Source organism: Silurus aristotelis, assembly GCF_946808225.1.
Source record: "Silurus aristotelis genome assembly, chromosome: 10".
NCBI lineage: Eukaryota > Metazoa > Chordata > Actinopteri > Siluriformes > Siluridae > Silurus > Silurus aristotelis.
In genome coordinates this window covers 25,398,293-25,412,892 of record NC_139583.1, presented here as the reverse complement: position 1 = coordinate 25,412,892, position 14,600 = coordinate 25,398,293, and the positions used below count along the sequence as shown (strand labels likewise).

Below are 14,600 nucleotides of genomic sequence, written 5' to 3'. Positions count from 1 at the left end.
TTTGTTCTGATTGGTTTCCCTTTTTATACCCAGTTGCCTTTCATATGATTTTCTCTTTTTTTTTTTCTTGTAACAGGGGTGCATTATGATGAGGATGATGGTGATGATGATGATCACCAGCGGTGGATTAAGTACACAAACCATGTACTTGAGTAAAACTAGAGATAGAGTAGTAAGGATTATTATTACTCTAGTAAAAGTAAACATGCTCCCTTTAAACTTTCACTTGAGTAAAAGTACAAAAGCATTTGCCTTCAAATGTACTTAAGTATCCAAAGTACTATGATTTATTATATATGATTTATCTATAATGTCTAATTATCATTTTTGTCACAAGACTTTATCTTAATCAACTCAATGTAGGCGAAAGGACTCCAGAGCCCAAAACATTCTTTTCAACTACTTAAAAAAAAAAAATCCCACAGGTGTTGTGGCAATTAGTGTCAGGAGTTTCTTCCATCATTTATTCCTCTCTAAATTATCTGCTGTTTAACTGATGCTGAACTGTAAGTTGGTGATAAATAGATACCACCTAGCGATCAAAACAAGTTTAACACAGCGCCCGCTCGACCCTGATTGGTGGCTTGCTGTGCGCTTAACCGGTTGAGTTTTTATCCGCTGATAAATAAAAAGGAACAAATAATTTAGCAAAATGTTGCTGAGTAAAAAAGATATTTGACTTTGAAATGTTTTGAAGTTAAAGTAAAAATCTTCCCAAAGGGAAACACTTCGGTAAAGTACAGATACACACAGAAAAGCTACTTAAGAACAGTAACAAATTACATTTACTTTGTTGCTGTATACCACTGATGATAACCAGCCATGTAGGCTCATCAGATGGACCAGAAATCTATGCTGCTTCCTTCTTAGCCTTAATTGTGTTTGGAATATTTCTATATTATATAGATTATATACGCCAATCCACCCACCAATGTTTTTTTGAGTGCTGAAAAGAAAACTGGAGAACTCAGCATAAACCCATGTAAACACGATGAAAACATGTGACACTTGAATGGTCCCAGAGACCCTGGAGCTGCAAAGCTGCAACTCTACCCACACAAATGAGGTACTGCAGCTACACGACAGCATTTTTTTTTTATCACTTATTTAAACCCTTCAGCATTTACAGAGGATGCGCTCCTTACTGCAAATCTCTTACTTGGCTCGATAAACACTCTTGCTCATCCTATTGGCTATAACGATTATTTGAAGTTGTAAGTCTGCAACAGCCTCATCCATCAAAACCTTATCACTGCCATGACAACATTAGGAACAATATGGGTATAATTATTCCCACCGGCCCCTGCTGGAAGAGCTGAATACACACATTTGTTTGATGTTCTAGGAAAGAGTAACTGATATCTGTGGAGTAGTGCACACTAGGAAAAAAGAAATCCTTGCTCTAGTCAGGTTTCAAATAAAAGGCCATACACTGTTTATTAAATGCTGTATACAGTATATGGTTGGTGTTGGTTTTCCAATTTTTGCAAAACAAAATCAGCTCTTTGTTACCATTTGAAGAAGAAGAAATTATTTAAAGAGACACATGAAAGCCTCGCTGAAAATGCGCCCCTTGAACAATGCCAGGCATAATTGCATAATTTGTGCTCAAGTGAGATAAAAAATTTTTTTAATTTGGTTGCACAAGAAAAAAAAATTAAAAACTGGTGGTCTTGATTGATGACATCAGTTGAGTAACAAAATATCTCAGGCCAAAACCTGACAGCTTCTGCCAGACTTTAAAAACTTGGCTGTTGATGGATCTTTCGAAGTAATTACCTCATAACCACTTATAACATAACAAAGCAAATAAACGAGGGAAAAAAAGCAGCAATGCCAGATTTGAACACTATTAAAAACCTGTGCATTTATTGTCGAGAAGTTAAAAATCCAATTGGATTGAGTTCAGAGCTGTACAGCAGGCTACTAAGGATCTTCCATTCCAACAAAGTTTGGGTCTCCTAGCTCAATTGAAGAGTTTTCATTTCATACTAAATTTCATACTACACAATGAAGTTCTATGCAGTTGTGTGCCTTAGCTTTGTGGAAATAACCAAATCTGGAAAAGGCAGGTGTCCCAATACCTTTGCACATATAGTGTCATCACAGGCTTGTTAATCTTCCTATTCCGAATCCATGGCTATTAGCGTGGAAATGTTAATTCCCCTTCACCTCACCCCCCCATATCTTTAATTGCCTCCACTTCACTTGGAATCTTTTCTTACCAATTCAGATATTTCATGACTAAGTAACATGAGCACTACTGATTTTGGGCAAGAACTTAACATTTTACACAGTCAGAGTCCCAGTTATATTTAAAGGAGTTCAGTGGGCTTGAGATCAGGGCTTGGTGTAGGACATTCGAGATCTTAAAGGTATATACAGGTTTTAGAGCAACAAATGCTTCCATCCATTAAACGTTTTTATTAACGCATATTGAAGCAAAACAATGCTAAATACATACTGCATCTATTGCAATAGCATGACTTTCAGATGCTGAGCTGGCATGCCTGCAGTCTAGACTTTTCACCATTTCAAAACATTTGGCGCATCATAAAAATGAAAAATACAACAAAGGACACCCAGAACTGTTCACACCAACTTTGGGCAAACATGGATCTCACTTTGGGATTCTTAGTTTCATACTTTAAAAAACAAAATATGTTTTGTCTAATTTTACTGAATGCATTTATACACTAACCAAATATGGCGAAGTAAAATTATCACTCAAGCATATCTTCAAAACTATTGTAAAAAAGAAATGAATAAGAAATGTATGAAAGAATATAATGAATTAGAAAGCTATTCTGTTTCTCTCCCCCTCTCTCTCTTTCTCTCTCTCTCTTTCTCTCTCTCACTCACACACTCACTCTATCATTTTATAATCGTCCGATTGCATCATTACACATTTGGATTAGACCAGTGGTCCAGAACTAAATTCCTCAGGAAATGAAGTCTTTCAAACATGAAAGCAGCAGATTCTTATTTAAAAAAAAAAAAACCTTTGACCTCTTGTGACAACTTATTCCATTTCCCTAGTCTTTCATCCATAATATGAACACCTGTTTAATGCTCACTCGCGTCCTTTCTATCCACAGCTTGCAAAATTAAATCAGGGGAAAAACTTTACCTGCTTTCCAGATGGTGTGGATGGCGTAGGACAAGGAAGTCATTTTGTCCGACATCAATGGACATCATCTCTATCAAACTGCTTATGACATTATTGTCATAACCCTCATGGAAATCATATAATTTGACTGACAGACTGATTGATTGACTGACTGACTGACTCATGAAGCTATATCATGACACTTATGTCAAGCAGATATACTTAAATGTACTATTATGTTGTCATAGCAATGCCACAGGCTTCCTAAACAACTTAAGTCAATAAAACATAACATTGATTAATTTGCTTCAACATGAACAACAGAAAGTGTTTTATTCCACTTACATATACTATAAGTATTAATGCACATCATTCTGTAAATACTAAACATAGACATAGTACTAAACATAGTGCTTATAACAATAGTCAGAATCAATCTTGGAATGGTGCAAATGGAATCATCCTTGATAAAGGTTTTTTTTTATTATTTATTTTTTTTTATCAGCTGTTAGATATGGATATGGACACTAACAGTGTAACAGTTCATTCTAAAAAAAAAACTTTTTAAAGAAATAAATGGTGATACAGTTCCTAAATTAATGCACTAATGCAATAGTTATTTAATACCGTTGTTACATTTTTAGGGTATATCAAAGTTTACACTGAGAATGTACACTGCCCCTACTTTGTCATTAAAGAAGCATTAATTTATTAAACGTTAATTTACTGTGATGTGTTTTTTCATGCCTCAGTAGATTAGGTAATCACTAACTTAGTAAAAAAATATTCAGGTATTACCTTATCTGTTGTTATAGATATATTGGTCTAGTGGTTAGGATGCGGCGCTCTCAAAGCTGCAGCCCGGGTTCGATCCCCTGTCAGGGAACCCACCCCAGCCACTTTCAGTGCTGGTCCCAAGCCCGGATAAATTGGGGACGGTTGCGTTAGGATGGGCATCCAGCGTAAAAACGTGCCAAATCAAGCATGCAGAGGATCCTCTGTGGCGACCCCTAATGGGAGAAGCCGAAAGAAAGTTTTATTATTATTATTATTATTATTATTATTATTATTATTATTATTATTATTATTATTATTATTATTATTATTATTATTATAAGTAGTAGTAGTATAATCCCTTACTTATGTATTACATTTGTGGAACATTTGGAAAACTGAATTCTGGTCTAGAATGCTTTATTTTTATAGGTTTGGATGTGTATCCTATCAGTCATTTTTTACATGCCAGATTTTGCAGGTCACTGCAGATTTTCATAAACATCGAAAATGAATTATAATAGTTCAAATGCCAACCTAGAAATTACATGCAAATGCACCTTTTAAAAACAATGAATATAATGCATTGTAAAGTGTAAGTAAATAAACATACTTGTCTTTAAGTATTAAAAACTTTTGATCTTCCACTGCTTCTCAAAAAGAAAAAGAAAAGAATAACAAATATGAAATGCACATTTGTTCATGCGGAACAGATATTCATAGACCAATCGGAATTGTAATGTCCCTCTGCGTCTATCCAATGCATGTTTGATATCTAAAGTGAAAAAAGGTGATGTTCCTTTAAAGGCAATATTGTAAGGGAATAGCATCTGCTCTGCCTCAGTGTGTTCGATAGATTATTGTGAAGTGACCATGAACAGAACATTCCTAAGTTGCATAGCGGTTTGCTCTGCTCTAGCTCATAAAGGGGAGCGCAAAATTTCCCAATATTGTCTGTTCTCATGAACAGCTTCTGAACTTGCACTACAGGACAAGCAGAATGCCAGCTGTGCTATTGTGGTCTGAATGTGGATTTTTAAATGCTTCATGTGGATGTGCCTGTGAACTAAAAAACACAGTTGAAAGTCAAGTAATTAAAATTCATTTATTTCCATTGCAAGATTGCGTCTATATACCCTTGATGAGGAATATCTGTACACGTCTGCACAAGCAGTACACACATTTATTCCATCAGGCAATGATGTGTGTAGAAATGTATAATAATGCTAATGCAGATCAAGAGCTTCAGGTTCTGTTCATATCAAACATCACAGAGGAAAGAAAGTGGTAAAAAAGGGTGGGAACACAGCAATACAGAGCTCCCAGTGTTCCTGCCACCTCTGGAATGTGTCCTGGAAGTCTTCAAAGCAGTTCAAGCACCTTCTGGATTTTCACAATGGTGTCAAAATAGCGTTATTTGACCTGAAGCCTCATCTTCAGGAAGAGGGTGAAGTCTGCAGAAACCAAATCTGGCAAGCAGTGTGGGTGCATAAGTGAGATCATGTGGATTGTTCTCAGACGATCATCATGCACAAGTTGGCAAATGGTTTCGACATTTTCAGGGGTTGAGTTTGCTGAAGGTCTTCCTGATCTCTCATCGTCAATGTTCTTCCATTCTTAAAGCGTGCGAGCCGATCAATAGTCATCGAACGACTCATTGCGTCTTCATTGTATATATAAAATGTATGTCATGTTAAACGTCTCTGTGGCAGATTTGCTCAGTTTCACGCAGAATCGCCGCTGTGGTAACGCACATGGTCAGAATCTACAATAACAGAAAACACACAAAAAACAGGTTCCGATTCTGTCAGGAAAGAATCAGAATCTGAAGCTACAGTGGGCACATGCTCACAGAAACTGTGTGGCAATTAAATATTAAAAGAATGACTGGGTCACTTGATTAAAACCATGTACTTTAAAATGAGTATAAAGTTGAGAGAAAGGGGAGGCAAAATGTCTTAATTTACAGAGTACAGTTTCAGAGGCACATCGTAACCAGGGAATAATTTTTATAATAGCTGAATTGTACTTCCAAATACATTAAAATATACTGAAGTGGCCTTTCTCATTTTGTATAATTATTTCTTTTGATTCTTTGCAGTTTTCCGGTGAAATGAAATGAAACACGAATTGGTGAACTCTACACAAATCGTCATTTTTCTTCATGGGATATGCTGGTCAGCGCTTCAGAAAAATCAGATCTGATCAGAAAAACTCTGCTTGCCAACGTCATCCAGAGGGCAACCAGGTTAAAAGGTTTATTGTGCTTCTTGGTTTTTTCACCCTGACACCCCTGAACAGGGCAAGAACCCATTTGGAACAGCAGATGATGAAATTAGGATCTCCGCCAGGGATGAATCCATGCGGAACTAATTCGAATTTGTTAAATTTAACGTTGAGGGTATTTTATATGCATCATAAAATGCATGACAAAATTGGCTAAATGAATATCAGAGAATTTCCACAATATGGCAGACAGATAGGCACAGGAAATCCAATCTCGCTCTTTCTCTCTGCACATGTAATGTGTTTATCTTCCTGTGAGATAAACACCCCCCACACACACACACAAACACACACACACATTTTCTCATTCTCTCTCGTGCTCTAATTAGCTAATGAAACTTCTCATAGCGCTCTATACATCAACAGCCTTTATTATCACGTATAATAAACCATCTAGGAAAAGAAGTGAAGCTTCTATTTTCTATTTTAATCATGTATATGGTGAATAAGCATACAAATCATCAGTGGTAATTGAATTCCTGGCCATTAGATTAGCGCTTACAGCGTTTGATTACCAGTGTGCCAGTGTGGCAGATTTGATAATATGGGAAAATTTTTCATCAGAGTGCTGAATCATGGTTTTCTGTCCACTACTTTGTGCAGGCCATATCCTTAAATACCCCTCACCCTATATTTTCAAATCTTTAGTTTTGAAGTAATCCATGCGATGAATGCTTTTTTTTTTTTTTTTTTTTTACTTTGAAGGACCCAGCGGAGACTTTCCTCCATTTTGTAGTGATGTATTTGACGTTTCTCAAATGCGATTAGTGAGAAAGTGTGGATTCGCAGATTTATATCAATGCAATAGAAAAATCATGAAGGGAAGATTATTTGCAGCTGCTGTAGTGTAAGTGGTAACAAGGATTAACTTGTCTTATAGGCATTCCACAACATTAAAGATATCTTAAATGGAAAACAAAAGTAGGTAAAGCAGTAGTAAACTTAGTATTGCCATCTTAGTATTGCCATCTTTAAAAAATACTAATCCCGTGCTTTAAATATGACTACCGTAAAAGAAAAATCCTCCTTTTACAATTCTACTTAAGATACTTACTTTTGAATGGAACTTTAACGCCGTCTGAATTTTCCAGCCCAATGTGCTTCCATCAGCATGAATGGCCTATAGAACACTGACCTCAACCATACACCTTTAGGAGGAATTGGATTGCAGACTGCACCCCAGGCCTCCTCACCTCACCTACATCAGGACCTGACTTGACTAACACTCTTGTGTCTGAATGAATCTCACTCAAATTTGCACAAACGCATTACAAAATCTAGTGGACCATTTTCCCAGAAGAGTGGATGTTTTTATAACAGCAAATGAGGACTTAATGTGGATCACAAGTCTTATAATCAGGTGTCTGCAAAAGTTTATAGTGTATGTACTATAGTGTTGATAACTAAGGCAGTTTAATGCTCTATTCTCCTGTGCATCGTTGATTTTAATGAGGTTGCTATTGTTCCACACACATATTGAGAGAACCATTAATCCATATAAACTCCTATCAACACCACGGGGTTACGCTTGTTGTCATGTGACAGTTTTTAATTTTACACAGTTAGTCTATTTTAACATTATGAGGAACATCATGTTTTTTCATTATTGTAATAAATAAAAAATGAGGATAATATGAATCAAAATGTAGTGAAGTAAAACTTTCCTGAAATGAAAATATTCTGTTAAACTACAGATACTTCAAAAACTTGCTTAAGTACGGTAATAATATCTTTTTTAAAGTCCACTACTAGAAAATTTTTGTGACGTCATACCATTTCATTATGTCATTAATTATTTCCTTTTGGCAGCACCGCCGTTCTATTATTTATTTGTAATTTTTTATTCATTATTTAATGCAGTTGTTAAATGAGTGAGATGAATATCTGAATAATAGGCTGGGAATTTTCTAGGGTTATGCTCAATGAGCTCTTAAAATGGTATAAACCTTTCAACACTTAAACCTAATAAAAAATACAAGATATGCATGAATATTTAAATTGAAAAATTGCTCCATGGCTCCATTACAGCATGTCGTTCCTGAAAGTATAGTGCGCTATTAAAAAATAAAGAGAAATAGAGACAACACACATCCACAACCCAACCACTGTCTATCAAAATGCTAATACAGATGTTATAACAAAAAAACTTAATACTTGATTGATCATTTTCTTACTAATTTATGTAACAGTAGACACGTTTATAGTGTAAAAAAAATGATCAAAAGATGCCACAACTAGGAATGTACAGTAATGTGCTGCAATTATATGGACAAACATATAACAGATACCCGACTAAGATTCATATGAGATTTTTTTAACATCCCATTCCTCATTTAGTCTTCGTTTTTGCTGTTATAATTCCCTCCACTCTTCTCCTTTGACGTGTGCTTCAGGTCAGTGTCATGTTGTATGGTGAAGTTGGCTCCTATTAGCAGCACTCCATAGAAAATTTCATGGTGTTGAACTATGGAATAGTAGTCATGGCCTGCTAAAATTTTGACCCTAACCCTATAAAATACCTTTGGTATGAATTAAAATGCTGACTGCACCCCAGGCCTCCTCACTTGGCATCAGTACCAGACTTAACTAACACCTTTTTTGCTGACTGAGCATAACTCTCCACAATTACACTACAAAATCTAGTGAGGAGGTGGTAGCTCAGTGTTTAAGGCGTTAGACTTTGGTCTGGAGAGTCACAGGTTCAAATCCCACCACCACCAAGCTGTTGGGCCCTTGAGCAAGGCCTTTAACCCTCCCATGTTCAGTTGTAAGTCGCTCTGGATAAGGGTGTCTGCCAAATGCCATAAATGTAAATGTAGTGGAACATCTTCCCAGGAGTACTAGATGTGAAATAGGGTGTTAAAAAGCACATACAAATCTTATGGTCTGGTGTGTATTAACTCTTGTCTATATGAAAGGCAGTCATAAAATTGTTATTATTGCTACAAAAAAAGAATGTAATGAGAATAAACGTTAGCTTAGCCCATCTCTACATATCTTCCACCTAAGGCGACACACTTCTCCGAACGATGCATGAGTTTCATGAGCTGAATGGGCAGGGACATTGTCATGGAGAAGGCAAAACCACCTTCGTGAGCATTCCACAACACTTCTGTTTGGACCCTTTAGCAGCAACGCGTAGTAGCACTATACAGCAGTTTTTTTAAAACAAGAATAAATGTTCATGAACGTACTCATTTACGACAAATATTTTTCATTTTCTCATATGATCATTCGAATTTAATGACTCCACCTCCTATATTGTATACAGAATAGTGTATACAGTATATATTATAAGCTCCACGGGACCTACATGAGTTTGCTGTTCTATCTGCCACCAAAGCTTTAGCAACAGATCCTCTACCTTCGGTAAGTTGTAAAGTGGCGCCTGCATGAGCCATACTTGTTTGCCCAACACATCCCACATATATGCAGACTGAAATGCTATTAAAAAAATACCTGTTGAAAAAGTAAAATGCAATTAGGAAATACCATTGCCATGAAGGGTAGTTGGGTAATGCAGGCTTGTTTTTCAAAATTTTTTTAATCAAAAAAGCAAATAAATAAATTTTTGTTAAACAAAAAAGAACGAAAAAATGCATGTAAAAGTCCACAGTTAAAATAAAATTCTATTTTATATCTAGACTTTTAAGCTCACTTCCAAAATGTTTGGCAACCATTGACTTACTAGAAGGTCTAGGTGCAACTGTCCATTTTTCTTTTGTATATGGTAAGTGTAGTAACCACTGGTTGTTATTTCGAGTCATTGGTCAACCAGATGTTATTTCCCCATTCAGTGTTATAATTCACCCAACAACCAATTGTATTTTTCTCTATACTATAAATCTTCTAGGTTTTAAATTGAAGGGTTTGCTGAGGGCTATATTCCTGCACTAGAAAGTAGCACAGGAAAGATTATAACCATGTGAAATTTTCTATTACTCCAGAGATTTTCAACCTTTTACAGTATTACTTCTTATAAACTGAACATTGGTCAACATCCCACAACATATTAATGGAATTGGAACCAATATAGCATCCATCACAATTAAAAATAAGTAAGATTTTGATAACACTGGTTCTACCCCAAAATAAAGTGAGATTTAGGAAGTTTTAAAAAGTGTGAGCCAAAATCCTGAGCAAAAAATCGCTTGCATTCATCAACCGTAGCTGATATGTCAAGTGTGTTTTTGCCACAGGACTTCTCTATACCCAATCATATATCATCGTGAACCCAAATTGAGAGAGAGCCATTTTCAGACACCATTGTGGAACTGATGGCAGTTGAATATGATGCTGCGTGAGTGAGGAGGCAGCTGGGTTTCTCAGCATGACTCACTCATGGGCGTGAGCGCGGAGGGATTGCCGCCTCAGGGCCCATGTCAGCACAGGAAAGCAGTAGAAAATCTCCCAGTGTTTCCTCAAACTCAACACTGAAAGAATATCTGCTTCCCCAGGGACCTGACTGTTCACTCATCACTGTCAGATATCCTGTGTGTAGCTCACGGCATGAGCTTTCTTTTCTCCATTTAAGACCAATAAGAGTGACAACAGCTGGGATTGTAGAATCTACTCTCCCAACCTTAGGCAATTTTCAGGATGTTTTACAAGCAAAGGAATGTCTTTTGTTTAGAGATATATATTGTATTCTCAGGGTACCGGCCAGCGTAGATATTCAACCGCTTTTAGTTTTTGCATTTGAGTATTGTGTATGAGGCACCCTTTAAATCCTAGGCCCTGATAATGTATTTACAAATAAACAAGATACAATTAAACAGAAGTTTTAAACGGATGCACGTAGTAATCGCATTTATTGACCAGGTGTCTGGGATACCATAGGACACAACAAGAGGAAGCTTTTGCTTACATATTGGAGCTTAACATTATATAAATAGGAGGCATTTATGTGTGACTTAAACACTGCCTTACTCCATATAAAGCCTTATTATTACCATCATTCTGTAAAAACTGGCAGAACATTCATAAACAAAATCTGGCTTTATTTATAAAGCTGCTTCTCCTTAAATCCAATGCAGTCAAAACACATTTCCTGGGATCTACACTTGTAATTGCTTTTAAAAGAATTTCCCAGAAAACCCTACAGGCATAATAAAATTGTGGTTAAAGGACACCATTTTGATTCATGGAAATATTGTTTTTGACTATAAATAAGAGCTCCCTGATTTGGTAAAGACATCACTGTTCTTAAAGATATTTCCCAACTTTGTCTGACAGATTATTTTATTGAGTATGAGGACGTAACTGGGAATGTGTTGGGAACTTTGTCCAGTCTGGTTTATCTCGATTTCTGGTTTAAATCTAAATACAACTGTTTTGAGTACTGAATAGACATTGTGTTACTCTTAAGGTGAAGTAAATGTTACAAATTTGGAACTTTACAAATTGTCCATCTCAACAAATAATTGTTTTATATATCAAATAAATAACGTGAACTATCAACCTAACAAACAACAACAAAAAAGATGTGTCCGAGGTTTGATTGACCATTCAAAAATGAAAAATTTTTTTTTTTTTAAACATGGCAATTTTTAACATGCACATATTAAAAAATGATAATCATTCGGACTGCAGTAATTGCTATTGTCTTTTTTTATTATAAGATTGCATTTACCTTTTTTCAAAGCATTTTTTATCTAATTTATATAACAGCTGTTTATGGTTAAGGGACACGCTTCAGGTCCCAAAATGGCAGTTTGGCAGCTTTTAAATCATTTTAAAATTTAAAATTATTTTCAAATGTAAAATCTGTTAGAAAATCTATAACCATAATTTTAAGTCTTCACTTTAAACGTTTTCAAACTTTATACAGTTTAACTCATATGAGACCATTTTATGTTGGAGTCATATGTCCTGATCTACTGAACCTCTTCATTCCATTAGCAAAACGCGATTAAGACAAAATATCTAATTGCAGACCTCCCAAGATCATCAGAGTGTAATGGTGATTATTAGCTTGATTAACTTGACTGATTAGTACACTTCATGATATAATTGTGTTTGTGCCAAAAAAAAAACCTGTTTTCGCAGATCTCATCTATTTATTTGTTTAGAAGTAATTACGAGTAGAATTTTGTTTTTAGTCTGTAATGCGAAATTGTTATGGATGTGGGACACTGGTATGAACTGGATTTTCTCACAAAAGCTTTCAAATAGCAGACCAAAGCTTGTGAACAAAGCAATCCACTGAGTTTTATTAATTCTTTTTAGAGAGGATTAAGACATAGTGATCTGCCAGTGCTAATTGTGTTGCTTGAAGTATAATTAATCCACAATAAGACAGTGTTAGTCTGTAATAGCGTTATGGGTGCTACACTTATTCTGCTTTTCAAATGATGAAACAAGGGATAAACTTACTCAAGACTCATCTTGATTGCCTTAAATCCTGTAAATTCCCCAGTTTGATTGGAGATTTAAGGTGAAAAGTTTAGGGTTCAGTAAGAGTTTCTGATAAATAGCTGAGGGAAGATAAACAAGCCCAAGAAATTGTTGTAAATATGCATACAAACACAGTTAAAGATATACAGATAACTGATTTTAACATTTCTTTAAATGAATTTTATACATTAGCAAAGTCATTTCTTTCTGCTCATTACTGTGATAAGCATCAATTTTTATTTGTCAATCACATAATGGTTGGTAGGACTTTTGTAAGAGCAATTAATAGCCCGAAATTGCAGCAGGCTATATCAGAGAATATTCAATGTTGAAGTTAATTAACATGGCCCAATCTTAATAAAGGGTTTTTTTATGGATAAAATGTTCTGTAAATTGTCAAAATATAAATTATACATGGCTAAGGGTTACTTATGGTCACCTGGTACTCTATGGTCACCATGGATTACAAAGAAGTAATGGGGATTTCATTCCAGGGAGCGAGCTTCAAAAAATCACATCCAAGGTAGGCAGCTTGCCAATCCTTGCACAGGGAGGTAGTGATGGAATATAACGATCTCGTCCAAGATTCTGTAATCAGAATGAGGTCTTAAGCCCATATTTGAGTAATTGGTATGAAAATTCATGGCAATTCCAACTGCAAAGACTGCAGTATATTACATTTGGTGCAGCCAGTGGAAACCAGTAGTCCACTATGACAAGAGTCTTCACCAGGCACAGATCATGACAGCATGTCTTTGATGCTTTGGTCTTAAAGATGTAATGTGCAGTGTTGCCATCCAGCATCTTACATCTAGCTAGATTCATGGTTTATATGATTTGGGCAATGTTCATGTGGGATTTCATGTTTTCTTTCCAACTTTCCAACAAGCCAGTTGGTGGACTAGCTGTTTAAATATATATATATATATATATATATATATATATATATATATATATATATATATATATATATATATATATATATATATATATATATATATATACTGTATATAGTATACTGTATATTATGTATGTATATTTGTATATATCCTAGGTATATATGTAGGTATCACCTCCTCCTTACTAGTATTCTTGAAAAGAGTATAAAAATCCACCATGATCTTGACTATACTAAAATTGTTAGTGAGAAAAAAGAAATACAATTAATTTTCTAAAATTTTTTTTTTATCCATCAGCTCATGTATAGGATATTGTGAGGCATTCTTATTTATAAAAAACAAAAACAAGACAAAGCTATGCAGCCACTGTAATATTTTTTTTCCAAATATAATTTAACATTTTATTAGACAGTTAAATCCCATTTATTTGAACCCACTCCCTTTAATTCTCAGGTCTGTTTTGCTCCCCAGCCATTGTACACCTAGGGAAGATGTTTTATTTGTATGGCAAGCAATTAAATGACAAAAAAAAGAAAACACTTAAGTACTTAAATAAGCACTCAGCATATTTCTATCTTCCCCTGCCAGATTGCTTATTGAGTAGGGAGGCCTACCTTGATGATTTATTTAATTGCACTTTAATTGAGGCTTCACCATCAGCACAGATGAAATCAATGTTAATTTGGCTAATGAGTTATGTGATAAATATCTGCACTGTGACACCTAAAGTGATTTTTTTCCCTGAAACTATATTTTTAACCGACTTTTTTCTAATTAGCCAGATTTCCTTTGGACTTAAATGAACAAACTGAAATACTTGAACATAAACAGGTAAATTAGGGATTGTCAATTCATTTAACCCTAGTTCATTGCGACATTTCCCAAATGTAATGATTTAGAATTCTACAAATGCTGCAAACTAAATCAGATAACAGATATGGAAGGATAATATTTGTCAAATCAGACTGCATACCCGAAACAGTGAATATCTCAGAGTGTGTCAAGTTTTTACAGAAGGTAAATAGAATTATTTGAAAATATGTGGATATGTGATGCAAGAATGTCTCTAGGTTATGTACAGTATGTCAAGAACTCTTTGAGAATGCTTCTGCATGACCGTGCTCTGTGTGTAATCT

General features: G+C 35.2%; 1 long non-coding RNA gene across 1 annotated transcript; it reads left to right on the top strand.

Annotated features, from left to right (window-relative positions):
• The first annotated feature begins 136 nt into the window (after positions 1-136).
• On the top strand, positions 137-3,481 carry LOC310732593. The gene is made up of 3 exons (XR_014535526.1): positions 137-548; positions 609-1,066; positions 3,099-3,481. It is a non-coding gene; the product is annotated as an uncharacterized lncRNA (long non-coding RNA).
• Positions 3,482-14,600: the final 11,119 nt, after the last annotated feature.